The following is a 16,606-nucleotide window of genomic DNA, read 5'->3' on the forward strand; positions in this document are numbered from 1 at the left end:
TGCTGCCTACCCTCTTCCTGTCTGACTGTCACTAACATATCCCTGTCCTAAATTATTCTGGCAGTCTGCACAGTTGGCTATGTAGCGGTCTACATCCCTTGCTAATCCTACCCACATGAACTGCTGCCTGAGCCGGGTTAGTGTTTTCCCTTTTCCCTGGTGATCGGTACCACCTGCCCCGTGGGCTTGAACTAGGAACCAACCCCTATATTCGAGTGGGACTACCAGCCTGTACCTATGATTTGTTCTGGACACCATATACAGTAATCCATCCACCCAAGCATAATCCTCTACCACCCGTCTCTCATCTGACATATCTGCTAAATGCCACATGCCTTCTAGTTCTGGATCTAGCAACTGAGTTTCCTGAAGTCTAAACTTTTTTTCCCCCAGCAGGACTAAACCAACCTCAGGATGGTTTTGGCTACTCACCCTCAGAGGCCCGGATATAGAAGAAATGGGCTGCTGATACCTGGTTGTTGCTGGTGTGCAGGGGTGTAAGTCCTTCCTCTGCCTGTTGCTCTCCCTTTCACTGGCCACAACATTGCAAGTGGCACATATCCCCCTCGCCTCTGGTGCATCAGGGTGATTGTTTTTTTTTTCCGGGGGGGTTACTCCTGCCAACCCCCCCTCATGGGGGATGAATGGTCGGATTGACCTTTCTTTCTGGGACACTCCCGACGGAGATTCACCCATTGTCCACATAGGTGGCACCGCTTCCATATTTGTCTACAGTGTGGTATCTCTGATCCCTGGTTGCTGGGTCTCCTTGGTCCCTGATTCAGCACATTTTCTGGCTTTCCCTGCTGTATTGATTTCCACTTGGACACCCAATCTTGAAGGCTGGGTAAAATCTCAAGCATCCCTGCTTTTACTGGCTCTAGCCCTTTTGTTTGGATCCACCGACCAAGGACTTCCTGCAGTTCTTGACAAAGCTGACCACAGTCATAGCTTAGTGCTGACTGGCCTGCGGTGTGGGTGTTCTGTACCGTCATTGCAATCTCAGGAAGCTTTATTGATTGCTCCTGGAAAAGTATTGTAAGGTCTGAGGGTTCCTGTGGTTTCCGCTGCTCAGGCAGTGAAGTGATATAGTAACTCACCCCAATCTTCTTGGACCATTCTCCTACCACATCTGGGAAGTTCAACAGACTTTCCTTAATAAGTCCATCTCAGATGGTTTTGCAAATAGCATGCCCCCATCACTCAGCACCAACATACGGGGTTGCTCCTGGTCCACACCCAACTTCCTTGATTCCTTGATCTCTGCTACATATGTCCTGACTTGGGCAACTTCCATACTCCTTGCAACACTTGCCTTGTTAGCGGATAGTTAATTTTTACTCCAGTGCTGCTTTCTATGCTCATTGGTTGGTGTCTGAATGATCCCACTGTCGCTGCCGCCAAATGTAAGGATACGGGGTCCTTCAAATCACTCAGACACAGAGCCGATGAAACCAAAGTGATGGTTTATTTCTCACTGTACAGAGAGCAGATAATTCACAGGAAACAAAAGTAAATATAGCCCAAAACAATACACAGGTAGCAGTCCAGATAGTAAGTCCCAGTAGATGATTTAGGTCCACAGCAATTCCACACAGAAGTTACAGATAAACAGGTCCACACAGCAGAACTATCACTGAGTCCACACTGCACTGGTGATGTGATCCACAAGATACCCTGGCAGAGAATCACCCCTTAGCCAGAGTCCTGCAACTAACATCCAGAGCTGACCTGTGCAACCTCTTTTAAAACCTTCCAAATGCCAATCATGCCGCGCTCACCTCGGAAGGATACCCAGGTACCCGATTGGTTGGATCCCATTTCAGGTATTTCCCTACTCCCTCCCACAGCTGGCCTTCTCCTGCTGACCATATGCTTGTTGAGGCTCCGAGTTGTCTGTCAGAGCCCAAAGTTTAACAAAGGACAGTAAACAGAAAGAACAAGGACCGGGAAATTGGTTTAAATTCTGATTGTCCCCTGTGGAGGAGCATCTTCAGAGAGAGATTACTTGGCCCTCAAATGTATTTCCTGTGTGACCATATAAGGATAATAGATGGGTTAAACAGGATTATTCATGATAACGTAACCTCATACACAGAATGGCATCCTCCTACAATAACATAACATGACAGCAGTAGGTGCCAGGTCACAGCACACCTGAGTAAGAATATAGTTTAGAATATATAGGCTAATGAATGAACACACACATGGGGTAATAGTGACACAAGCCAGAAAGATAATGGAACAAAAGGAATAAAAAGTACTTTAAACACTATAAAGATTGAGACACCATAAATACAGTTTTTCACTCTGCCTCATATCCTTAAAGCGTTGCAGGATCGCAACTTCCAGTTTCGGGCCTTGCCCTTTGGCCTACCCATGGCGCCTAGGGTGTTTACAAAAGTTATGGCAGAGATGATGATGCAGCTCCGCATGATGGTGGTGAACATCGTCCCTTACTTGGACGATCTCCTAATAAAGGCGGTGTCCAGAGAGTGACTGTTGCAAAGCATCAACCTGACTACATGACTTCTTACGGACCACGGGTGGATCCTAAATCTACAGAAGTCGCACCTGGAATCGCCACAAAGACTTCATTTCCTGGGGATGATACTGGACACTGTCTCAGAAGGTTTTCCTCCCTATGGACAAAGCCTTGACAATTCAGACTATGGTCCGCTCCATACTCAAGCCCCGCAAGATTTCTGGTGCACCTTTGCATCCGCCTTCTAGGCAAGATGGTCGCCTCCTACAAGGCAATCAAGTACGGAAGGTTTATCCCAATCCATTTCAACTAGATCTGCTGGACAAATGGTCGGGATCGCATCTTCATTTGCAGGATTTTCCGCGTGTGAGGTGCTGTGACCCAAGGGGCTCAGTTCCAAGGAAGGTGGTTGCGTCAGGAGTCCTCCCTTCCAATAAACATTGTAGAACTCGGGGTGATTTACAATGCCCTTCTACAGGACTCCTCTCTACTCCAACCTCAGGCCATACAGGTCCAGTCGGACAATGCCACGGCAGTGGCGGACATAAATCGACAGGGAAGAACAAAAAGCAGGGCTGCAATGTGAGAGGTTTCCAGGATACTCCTCTGGGCAGAAAGCAATGGACAGGCCATGTCTGCCATGTTCATTCCGGGAGAGGACAACTGGGAAGTGGACTTCTTCAGCAGATATGATCTCCATCCAAGAGAATGGGGCCTTCACCCTCAGGTGTTTCAACACTCGGTTCATCGGTGGAGTTGCCCGCTGATAGACATGATGGTTTCTCGGCTCAACAAGAAGCTGCATCACTACTGTTCCAGAATGAGGAATCCACAGGCTGCAGCGGTGGATGATCTGACGGCACCGTGGACTCACCAGTTCATATATCTCTTCCCTCCAATTCCTCTTATTCCAAGAGTTATGAAAAGACTCAAAAGGGAATACATTCAAGCAATTCTGATTGCCCCGGATTGGCCTTGTCGATCCTGGTATGTGGACCCCCTAACCTTGTCCCTCGACGATCCCTAGCCTCTGCCACTTCGAAAAGATCTTCTCCAGCAAGGGCCGTTCATCTATCCAGACTTACTGTGGCTACATTTAATGGCATGGAAGTTGAGGGGGAGATTCTACCCTCCAGGGTGGTCTTGAAGAAGCATTACTACCGAATTTGGAAGAAATATGTTTCTTGGTGTGAGGGTAAAAAATATTCTACTATGGAATTTCAACTTGGCCGTTTCCTGCTATTCTTGCAGACAGGCGTGGATATGGGCCTATGGTTAGGCTCCATCATAGTTCAGATATCGGCCTTGTTTATATTCTTCCAGAAACAGTTGGCTGTGATTCCGGAGGTACAGACGTTCCTAAAAGGTGTCCTTCGCATTCAACCACACTTTGTCCCTCCCACAGCTCCATGGGATCTCAATGTGGTCCTGACTTTTCTCCAATCAGAGTGGTTTGAACCTTTGCACAAGGTGGACTTGATATATCTTACTTGGAAGACTGCCATGTTGCTGGCATTGGCGTCTGCGAGGCATGTGTCGGAATTGGGGGCCTTATCCTGTAAGATCCCTTATTTGATATTCCATGAGGATAGGGTGGAGCTCAGGACTCACCTGCACTTTATGCCGAAAGTGGTGTCGGCTTTTCACATAAATCAACTGATAGTGGTTCTCGTGATATATGACATGTCGGTTGCTCCAAAGTCCCTAGACGTGGTTCAGGCTTTGAGGATTTACGTCAAGATGACCGCTCGCCACAGAAAGACTGTTTGTCCTTTACAACGCTACCAAGAATGGATGTCCTGCTTCCAAGCAGTCCATTGCTCATTGGATCAGGATGATTATCCGACAAGCTTATTCTTTGGTAGTGTTGCCACTGCCGAGTTCTGTTCAGGCCCACTCCACTAGGACGGTGGTTTCTTTCTGGGCAGCTGCCCGTGGTGTTTCAGCCTTACAGTTGTGCCGAGCAGCTACTTGGTCTTGTTCAAACACGTTTGTGAAGTTCTATAAGTTCGATACCTTGACTGGTGAGGACCTTCAGTTTGGTCAGTTGGTTTTGCAGGGGTCTCAGCACTCTTCCCACCCATTCTGGTTGCTTTTGGACTTTCCCTTGGTACTAATACCATCCCAGTATCCCCTAGGAGGTTAGATGAAATAGGAATTTAATACCTTCCGGTAATTCCTTTTCTCCTAGTCCGTAGGGGATACTACGCGCCCGCCTCAATGCTTCGTGTTCCTGCTTACCTTTTTCTCAGTTTTTCTTGGTTGGTTCTGCTGTTTCTATCCTTGTTCCTGTTCTGGTTAGCGTTGCTATCCTTTGTTATTGTTGTGTGTTGGTTCGTTGCCTCACTGCTATTCTTGTCTATTTTCCTTCTCTCAAAGTATGTCCATCTCCTCGGGCACAGTTTTCCTAGACTGAGTCTGCAAGAGGCGCATAGAGGGGAGGAGCCTGCACACACTGAAGGTTTCTTAAAGTGCCAGGCTCCAATGGACCCGATCTATACCCCGTGGTACTAATACTATCCCAGTATCCCCTATGGACTACGACAAAAGGAATTACCAGTTGGAATTAAATTCCTATGTATGTATTCTCCTTAGACCCAACAGGCATACTCATCTTCATGCTGGGGTCCTGGCAGATTCACTCACCAGAAGGCTGGGATACAAACTCTCCTTGAAGACACCAGTCATACTCACCATTCGACAGGGGTCCTGCCAGCTTCAGTTACCTGAAGGCTGGAATTTTAAAGGTTTAACCCACCTTCTCCTTGGGATCCAACGGGAATACTCACCTTCCAGAGGGGGTCCTATGTAGCTTCACTTACCTGGGATTCAAATGGATTTACTTACCTACTGCTTACACCCAGATACTCATACTCCCCAAATGGTGCGGGTCCTGGCTGCTCCACTTACCTGAATTCTGGCATTCAAACAGTTTTACTTACCAAATCCTAGGTGCCAAAGAGTCATACTCACCTTCCAGTGGGGGCCCTAGCAGCTTCACTCACTTCGAGGCTAGGATTTAAAAGGTTTTAACTCGCCCACTCCTTGGAGTATGATGTGCATACTCACCTTCCAGCTGGTAGCTTTAATTGCCTAAAGGCTGGGATTCAAATAGATTTACTCACCTATTACTTGGAGCCTGACAGCCATACTCCCTTTAATGGAATGTGCCAGGATGCTCTATTTACCTGAATGCAGGGCTTTTTAAAGTTTTACTTACCAAGTCATTGGTGTCCAAAATCCATATTCACCTTCCCGCAGGGGTCCTGGCAACTTAATGTACCCGAAGGCAGAAATTTAAAAGGTTTAACTCACCTACTCCTTGGAGGCCCACAGACATACTCACCTTCCAGCAGGGGTCCTGGCAACTTCACTTACCTGAACGCAGGGATCCAGGCAGATTTACTTACCTCTTCCTTGTAGGCCGACAGTGATACCTTCCGACGGAGGCATGTAAGCTTCACTTACCTAAAAGCTGGGAACAAGGCTAATTTACTTACCTATTCCTTGGAGCCTGACAGACATACTAATGTTCCGACGGGGGTCCTGTCCGCTTCAATTACTTAAAAGCTGGGATTCAAGCTAATTTACTTACCAAGTCCCTGGAGCCTGACAGCCATACTCACCATCTGGCAGAGGTCCTAACAACTTCACTTACCTTAAAGCTGGGATGTAGGCTGATTTAGTTACCTATTCCTTGGAGCTCGACAGCCATACTCACCTTCCGGCAGGGGGTCCTGTCAGCTTCACTTACCTGAAAGTAAGGATCCAGGCAGATTTACTTATCTATTCTTTGGAGCCCAACAGCCATACTCACCTAAATGTGTGGGTCTGCAAAGTATCACTCACCTGAAGGCAGTGATCCAAACAATGTGACTTACCTATTCCTAGGGGCCCGATAGCCATATTCACCTTTCGGCAGGTGTCTGGCAACTTCACTTACTTTAAAGCTGGGATCAAAACAGCCATAATCACCATCCAGTGGAGTCCTGGGTACATCAGTTACCTGATGGCAGGGATCCAAACAGTGTTATTTCCCTACTTCTTGAAGCCTGACAGCAATACTCTCTTCCAGCAGAGGTCCTCGCAATTCCACTTACCTGAAGGCTGGGAACTAGGCAGATTTACTTACCTTTTCCTTGGGGACCGGCAGCCATACTCACCTTGCGGCAGGGTCCTGTCAGCTTCAGTTACCTGAAAGCTGGGATCCAGACAGATTTACTTACCTATTCCTTGGAGCATGATAGCCATACTTAAATTCCAGCGGGGGGTCGTGTCAGCTTCACTTACCTAAAACCTGGAATCCAGGCTAATTTACTTACCTATTTCTTGGAGCCCTACAGCCATATTCACTTTCCGGTGGGGATCCTTGTAACTTCACTTACCTGAAGACTGAGATCCAGGCTAATTTACTTACCTATTCCTTGGCGCCTGACAGCCATACTCTTCTTCCAGCGGGGCTACTGGAAACTTCACTTACCTAAAACCTGGGATCCAGGCAGATTTAATGACCTATTCCTTTGAGCCCAGCAGCCATAATCACCTACCGACAGGGCCCTATCAGCTTTGCTTACCTAAAAGCTGGTATCCATGCTAATTTACTTGCCAATTCCCTGGAGCCCAACAGCCATACTCCCCTTCCGGCGGAGGTCCTGACAACTTCACTTATCTTTTAAAGCTGGGATGCAGGCTAATTTACTTACCTATTCCTTGGAGCCCGACAGCCACACTCGCCTCGCGGTGGGGTCCTGTCAGCTTAACTTACCTAAATGCTAGTATCCAGGTAGATTTACTTACCTGTTCCTTGGAGCCTGACAGCCATACTGACCTTCCATCAGGGGTCCGGTCAGCCTGACAGCCATACTCACCATCCGGGAGAGGTCCTGACAACTTCACTTACCTTAAAGCTTGGATGTAGGCATATTTAGTTACCTGTTCCTTGGAGCCCGACAGCCATACTCACCTTCCGGCAGGGGGTTCTGTCGGCTTCACTTACCTGAAAATTGGGTTCCAGGCAGATTTACTTACCTATTCCTTGGAGCTTGACAGCCATACTTGCCTTCCAGCGGGGTCCTGTCAGCTTCAATTACCTGGTATACAGGCTGATTTACTTACCTATTTCTTGGAGCCTGACAACCATACTCACCTTCTGGGGGGGGGGGGGGGGGGGGGGTCCTGTCAGATTCACTAGCCTAAGATCTGGGATCCAGGCAGATTTACTTATCTATTCCTTGGAGCCCATCAGCCAAACTCACCTTCTGGTGGGAGTCTGGACAGCTTCACTCTATTAAAGGCTCAAATCCAAAGGTATTACTTACCTACTCTTTGGAGCCTGACAACCATAATTACTTTTAGGTGGGAGTCCTGTCAGCTTCCCTTACCTAAAAGCTGGGATCCAAACTAATTTAAATACCTATTCCTTGGAGCCCGACAGCCATAATTACCTAACCGTGTGGGTGTGCAAAGCTTAACTCAACTGAATGCTGGGATCCAAATGGTGTTTTTTACCTTTTCCTTGAAGCATGACAGTCATACTCACCTTCTGGTCTGCATTACTTCACAGCTCCTGTCAGCTTCACTTACCTAAAAGCTAGAATCCAGGCAGATTTACTTACCTATTCCTTGGATCCCGACAGCCATACTCCCCTTCCAGCGGGGGGTCCTGTCAGCTTCACTCAGGGCCGGCCCTATAATTACGCATATTATGCAGATGAGTAAGGCGCCGCACATAGAGGGCGCTCACTCAGTCTGCTGTCATTCAACAAAGCAGCACTCGGCACAGCTCAGTGACTCTGTGTTACTCACTGTGCTGCTGATTGCTCGGTGAACGCGGCTCCTCCTCCCTGTGTGCATATCTGTAATGAGCGGCGGGACGTCATGATGTCACGCCGCACATTACAACATGCGCAACCTGTGCTTGGGCAGGATGCCCGCCGCCGACCGCGGCGCCTCGTGTGGATGGTGGTGCATGCTTGCCTGACCGGAGGAGACATCTTTGAGTGGGACCCGCGCACAGGCCGCACTGCTCGCTTCCCTGGCTGCCGCTGACAGAGAGAGGAGGTAGAGATTCTCTCTGACTGGAGTGGAGAGTGTTCTTGGAGATCCTGATTCCTGGGCTGGCAGGCTCAAGCAGGCAGTGTATAGGAAATTGTACAGGCTACAGCACAGCATCATGAATGTCTATTTTTTTTCTATATATATATATATATATATATTCACTTGCATGTGTAATATATATATAGACTAGTCTATAATTATTACAGAGGAAGCAATCTTCTGCATATCGTGTGCTGTTGCAATTTTTTCAGTGGGCAGGGGGCTCAAAACTTGCAGATGGTATGGCCCCCCTCATTAATTATAATGCCACAGTGGCTGAGGGGACCATCTGCAAGTTTTGATCCCACTGCACACTGAAAAAATTGCAACAACACACATGATGTGCAGAAGATTGCTTCCTCTGTAATAATTATAGACTAGTCTATATATACTGTATTATATATGCAAGTGAATATATATTTATACATATGAAAAAAATTATATTCATGATGCTGTAGCCTGTACAATTTCCTTTCGAACCGATACACAGTGAATTCTGCACTATAAATTATAGTCTATAATTTATAGTGCAGATTTCACTGCATATCTGTTGGAAAGGAAACTGTACAGCTTTATGAATATCTGTATTCTTTATATATATATATATATATATATATAATGTGTGTGTGTGTGTGTAATATTCACTTGCATATACTTCACAACAGTCCCCATGTTGGTGGGTTTGCTCCATCATCCCCCGGTCGGTCGGCATGTTCATCCAAATTGCAGGCAGTTGGTAGGCAAGTCCAACTGTGAACTGGTACTGTAGGTGTCTTCTGTGTGTTCACAAGCCAAGGGGCTTATAAGAGGAGGGGAGTGAGGTTGGATGAAACCTAGTGCTGTGCTGCAGTAGATCTAAGCATGCCCATTGAAGATGCAGCCATGCAATAACCATGCCCTCAGTCCAGATGTGGATTTTGGGAGGTATAGCTATGTTGCTGATGTAGTCATGGATGTATGGTTTATTAATAATAGTACATCTGGAGGCATAATGCTAATTACAAAACACTTATTTAATGTTTTTGCTCTTTAAGGATGATGTAAATTTCAATAATTAGTCTGACTCTTAATAAAATAGGTAACTGCACATCAACACTACACTACTTTATTTTAATGTAAGATATCTTTTATAGTACATTTTCCCTTATGGGCCCTCATTCTGAGTTGTTCGCAGCAGTTCATCGGATCACAAGCGGCAAAAATTCGCAAACTTCGCATGCGCAAAAGTAGAAATGGGCCTGCGCAAAGGGAGCGATACGACGCTTGTGCAAAATTACTAACTGAAAATCAGCTCGTACTACACCACCGAAAACAGGGAGTGACGGAGGCGTGACAGAGGCTCGGCTTCGCTATCTAACAAAATGGGCGTGAAAGTGGGCGGCTAGTGTGGGAGTATGCAACCGGCAGTAGGCGTGTTTTTTGCAGAAGTGCGTATCCGATGGTAAAATGTACACAACAAATGTTCGCTATCTTGTCGCAGCCGAGGAGTAAGTCTGCCCTAATTAGCAATTCATTTGCAAATGAATTCACCTGTTGACCAATTACTTGGCAAACACTGCTCTGACAAAATACTACAAACAGCAATTGTATGGGCACATAACATTTTTATTGTTAGCACCTATAAATCTGACACGCTCCCAAATAATGCACTGTTTTGTTTATTTAAAAAAAATACTTTGATGTTAAATGCATGTTTTAATTATTTGTTTAATACAGGTTGAGTATCCCTTATCCAAAATGCTTGGGACCAGAGGTATTTTGGATATCGGATTTTTCCGTATTTTGGAATAATTGCATACCATAATGAGATATCATGGTGATGGGACCTAAGTCTAAGCACAGAATGCATTTATGTTTCATATACACCTTATACACACAGCCTGAAGGTCATTTTAGACAATATTTTTTATAACTTTGTGCATTAAACAAAGTGTGTGTACATTCACACAATTCATTTATGTTTCATATACACCTTATACACACAGCCTGAAGGTCATTTAATACAATATTTTTAATAACTTTGTGTATTAAACAAAGCTTGTGTACATTGAGCCATCAAAAAACAAAGGTTTCACTATCTCAGTCTCACTCAAAAAAGTCCGTATTTCGGAATATTCCGTATTTTGGAATATTTGGATATGGGATACTCAACCTGTACTATCAAATGTAATCAAGTGTGAATAAACCAACTTATAAACTACATCAGCTAAATCTTCTCGACATAGACATATTCCTTTGTACATACCAAATAACATGAACAACATAATGCAGCCTACACTTAATGTTACTTAATACAATTTTTTTTGTAATTTGATGGGAATATGTGTCCATATCTAATACTATGCCATGTTGCCCTTAGTAACCCAAGGTCTTTTTTTTTTTTTATATGCCCAGTTAAGTGTTGTGCAAGGCATACATGTTTTAAATTATAACATGCAATGTTTGTATGAATATTCTGATTGTTCCCTTGTTCCACAAATGTCTATATGCCATGTTAAAGTTTACAGGGCACAGTTTTCCATAGTGCATAACCTTTAATAAAACACACAAACAATTTTTTACTTCAAAAAATAAATTAAATCAGAAACACATCATGGCTACAACCACTGGCATCTGCTTGTTGCTATGTCCATCTTTGTACGTGATGTACAAAGATGGACATAGCAACAAGCAGATGCCAGTGGCAAAATTCACATAGCAGAACCCATCTTCTGACAAAATATGATGTTTAATCTTTACTAAGTATATGTTGTGAACCCCCAGCCAGACGAAACTTGTAGGGGAACTGAGGTCGATTCTGGAACCAACACACAAACACAACCATACACAGCACGCTAGGAAGAGGAAGATGGCTCAGGTGTGGACGAAAATAACTCACAGGCTACAATTTAAATAAACAGAAATATACCCTTTCACATTGAGGGGTTGTACATTCTGGCCACACAAGCCAAAAACAAACAAACATCGAGGCAACATGTAAAACATGGGTGCTGTCCATCTGGAGAGACATCACTTTCTCTTCTTTTTACCCGCCTGATGTAGTTCTTCACGGCTCGGTCTGTGAAGCGACCTTCGAGGGCCCTGCCCAGTGGCATGTTCTTCCTGGGCAGAGGGAGGGGAGGGAGCAGATGTGGCTGGCTCTCTGCCACTGTGGGCAAGGGAGACAGCGATGTCCTGGAGCCCTTGCAGAATGGAATTTGCAATTTGTTTGAAGGAGGAGGCGAGTTGGTCTTGGCCCTGCCTGATCTCTGCCAGACCTTGGCAGAGTTGAGCTACACCTTGTTCCACACTGGTTCTGTGCTCAGTGAGCTGGACAGGTATCTGGCTTACCTCCCGGATCATCCTGTCCTGAAAATCATTCAGGCTCTCACCATATCTTGCAATTTGAGACAGAATGTCCGGGATAGCAGAGGGTTGGGTGGGGGGGCCAGTTGGAATCTGGACGGATGGAATCTGTGGTCCCACAGTGCCAGAGACACTAGGTCCCCCCACCTCAGCCACATAACCCTCCTCTGACTCTACCTGCACACCCACCTGTGCTGTGTTATGTTCAAAGCAAAAATAAGAATGAGTGGAAAAAGAGTAGAAAAAAACAACATGAGACTTTTTGAACCACTAAATTAGTTGTTTAGGAATATGTGTGTAAACTTACCTGGCAAGTCATGTGCATTCAGTATTTCAGGCAGGTCCGTGTCCATATGAGACACCCCAACCCCCTCCTCATAACACACAATCCATCGTCATCTCCTCAAGATCTGTGTACTCCACAGTAGCAGCTGGACCTCCCCCTGTTGCCCTCGAGGCATTCCACTCCGCAGACCTCTTGCCCTTCAGGCGGGATTTGAAGTCGGCCCAACTACATATGTGATTAAAAATAGGGACAAAGTTATGAATACCTGCTTTAATTGATGGTACACATGTTATGTATTTGGTTGCTATAGGCAACATCACATCTAGCTAAGTTTTTAATAATACTTGGCTCAGAAAATGGTGTGTCAATATACACTTACCATCTTCTAACTTCCTGTGATGTGCAGACTATTGATCCAACTTCATTAACATTATCAGTGATGTCCCTCCAGATTCGATCTTTGGATGCAGTACCCATGTTTTTGGGGCCTCGATGAATTTTTTCCATGGCCTGTGTGACCAAAACACGTAACTCCCTCTTAGTGAAGGCGGGCTGTCTTTTTTTTTTTTTTTGGATGTAGCCTGTGAGCTATCGTCCTGTCCCTCCTCACCATCTTCCTCTTCACTAGCTGCTTGTGTACTTTGTGTTTGAGATGGTAGTCTGAAATCTCCCTCAGTTTCCCCAGTATCTATGTCTGGCAGGGCATTCACTCCTAACTCCTGGGTATCAGAAGATGGAGTTTGTACAGTACTGGGTCCTGCTATTTGAAAATCCGCACTTGCCGCTTCCAGCATCTGCCTCCGCAGCGCTAGTCACCTACGTGTCAAAGCGGACATCTGCTGCTGCACCTGGTCCATCTCTGCTGCCATCTGCTCATGAGTAGCCATGTTGCTGGTGGCATGTGTGTTTGCACAGGTGTCTAGTGATTTATAGCTGCGTGTGGTTTCCAGTGCGGTAATTGGCACAGGTGTCAATTATGCTAATATTTCCAGTAATTGTTGGACAGCCTATTTAAAAGCCTGGATTGCAGCCTGTGTGAGTGGGTGTATGATTCCAAATGCTGTTTGAAGACGCAAGCAAGGTGGATGTGTTTACTCACACAGTTCAGAGTGAGTTTTTATTGCAGTATATTGCATAAAAATGTGCGTTTGTTTGCTTGCAAATGTTCTACTGTTGTGTTGCGGAGTGTGTATTTTCTGCATATTTGTTTATTTTATTTTAAAAAAATTAGGATATTAACAAACCAAGTATGTATGGGTGTGCAATGGTCCTTTGTAGTGGTTTAAAATGGGTATTTGTATTTTGGTGGTTAATGTTTTTTGCTATAAATTTAATATCATGTACTATATAATAGTTTTGTTACCTGTAATTTACAGTGTGTCTGTTCTAGTGTTGAGAGTGTTTTTTTTTATTTCTTAATGCCCATTTCTGTCTCTTGTAGGTGTCTCTACTGTTTGTTTTATTTTATCACATTTTTTTGTGCCAAAGTAGGCCAGATTTCCTTTCAATTTTCTACAAAAGGAGAACCTTTATTTATTGAGCAGGTAAGTTGCCTGTCCCTGGGTGTCATGGTGTGTGTTTGTTGCAAGTGTGTATCTTATTTCTTATAGCCCATTTCTCCCTCTTGTAGGTGTCTCTCTTCTTGTTTTTTTTACAAACCATTTAGTTGTGCCAAAGTAGATCAGATTTCCTTTCAATTTTCTACAAAAGGAGAACCTTTATTTATTGAGCAGGTAAGTTGCCTGTCCCTGGGTGTCCTGGTGTGTGTTTGTTGAAAATATGTATCTTATTTCTTATAGCCCATTTCTCTCTCTTGTAGGTGTCTTTTTTCTTGTTTTTTTTACAAACCATTTAGTTGTGCCAAAGTAGGCCAGATTTTCACTCTATTTGCTACAAAAGGAGCACCTTTATTTTCGGATCTGGTAATTTTTAGGATATTAATGTTTGCATTTTTTTAATATTTTTTAAAAATAATACATACTTAGTACTTTTTAAATATATTGTTGCAGTAATTATATGGGTATGTTTTAAATCTCAAAAAGTTTGTGATTTGTGATGGTAACCTATGTTGTGGGTACTTAGCTAACTTTTTTTTTTCATTTATGTGTTTTGGTCCCATATTTTCATCTTCAAGATATGGAGTACGCTCCTGCAGTAAGTGAACACCCATACACTTTGAATTATATTTTGGTTGACAATGTGTGTTGTTAATTGTTTGGGTTTTTTAATGATTCTTACCTTCATTCTAGTTGGTGATGTCCATTCATGTGGCAGCTGAAGCCCTCCCACCACAACCCACGGAACCACTCCCACCCCAACCGCCGCAAGCCCTCCAACCCCAACTGGCTCCTCATCCTCCAATGCAACGGAGGCGTGCTAGACCACCAATTTTCCGTACCCATGTCCTCCTTTTTGGGATGCCTGATGTAGTGTTGCGCAGATACAGACTGCCACCTCATCTAATCCTAGACACTCTCTCCATAATAGAGAGTGACCTAGAACAATCCATTAGGTATCCTAAAGCAATAACAGCATTGACACAATTCCTTGCTGTGTTACATTTTGTGGCCACTGGTTCGTGGTAGGAGATCTGGTTGGCATGTCGCAGGGCCAGTTCAGTAAGGTCCTGCGGCGTGTCAGCCATGCTTTCCTAAAGCGTGTAAAACAATTTATCGCAATGCCTTTGGATGTTGGTGCCCTGGCTGTGGTGAAGCGGCAATTTCAGGAAGGTGGCAGTCGCTTCCCACATGTTATTGGGGTTGTGGATGGAACACATGTAGCTATTGTTGCACCAAGACATAATGAAGAAATTTATAGAAACAGGAAACTGTTTCATTCTCTGAATGTAATGGTTGTTTGTGGGCCATCCCTCCAGATCCTGTCCCTGAATGCCAAGTTCCCTGGGAACTCCCATGATGCACATGTCATTAGTCAATCAGGGATATGGCCGAGATTAAGAACGATGGAAGGCCAAGACATGTGGCTATTGGGTGAGTTTTTTTTAATGATTTGAACAGTCATATTTTTGGTATTACATTATGTTTTTTTTTTACTTTTTCTATTTTCATCTTATCAAACAGGAGACCGTGGATATCCTTGCACCCCCTGGCTCATGACTCCTTACAGTAAACCCAGGCTAGGACCACAGACTGCATTTAACTCCGTGCTTACTACCACTAGACGGCTGGTGGAGTGCACGATTGGTGTTCTTAAAGGGCGTTTTCGTGTGCTCCACCGCACTGGTGGCGACATCATTTATTCACCGGAGATGGTAAGTAAAATTGTGGTCCTGTGCGCTATCCTACATAACATCGCTGTAAGGAGTCGCGTAGAGCTTCCCCAAACGGAGGAATTGCCGGATGAGGAACCAGGGGTTGGCCGGACATTCGGTGGGGGGGAGTGTGTCCCGGCGGGGGAATGCAGTAAGGGCAAGAATTGTCCGGGATTATTTCAGATATTTTTTTCCCTTTAGTTTTGTTTACAAAAACTCTCTGTATTTGTTTATTAATTTTGGACTGATGTCATTTAGGTAGCTTGGTAAAGTTCATAGTGTGTTGGTTTTGTTTTGTGAGTCTATATTAATGTTTGTTTAATAAATTAATCTGTAATGTTCTACTTATCATGTATTTTTGTCTAATATTGTTGTTGACAATGTTTTTTTTTGTGGTAATTTATAATTAATTCTATTTTGGTTAATTGTGTTAATGTCCATATTTTTTATTTTATTTTATGTTTGGCTTGTGCATCTGTTTACATTACAAATGACACAACATATGATCCTAAATGTCGAAAACTTTATGACTTTGTGTAGCTGATTGTTCCGGCAAAATGTGGTGAGTAAACAGATTGTTAAATTGTTATTAATATTTTTGTTGTTGTTGTGCCTTCTTGTGTTCTCTCTCTCTCTCTCTCTCTATATATATATATATATATATATATAGAGCGAGAGAGATAGACGTATATGTTTCTGATTACAAAACAAAAAAACAGGTGTGTGTATGTATATATATATAACTCTCTAGAAACATATATTTAAACATAGTTTGTTTTTAAATTTATCTTTTATCCAACACATCTACAATGATAGTAATTTCTAATCCTGTGTGTGGACAACAAATTTGTAGCAAGAAGTGTGTGTGTGTATGTGATTGTGTGATTGTGAGTGAGTTTGTGTGTGATTGTGTTTATTTGTTGTTTTATATTTTTTAAAGATATTTTCTTAAAATTTTTGCAGGTGCGAATTTCCACTGATGCAAAATGTACACACTGTCCTGCACATTAATGTACACATATCAATAAAGTTTAATACAGATGACACCATCCAATTTCAACCAATTAAAATTCACCCCACACACTATAAATATATGCCCATGTATGGAAAACGCCATTGGCAC

Source organism: Pseudophryne corroboree, chromosome 3, assembly GCF_028390025.1.
Source record: "Pseudophryne corroboree isolate aPseCor3 chromosome 3, aPseCor3.hap2, whole genome shotgun sequence".
Taxonomy (NCBI): domain Eukaryota; kingdom Metazoa; phylum Chordata; class Amphibia; order Anura; family Myobatrachidae; genus Pseudophryne; species Pseudophryne corroboree.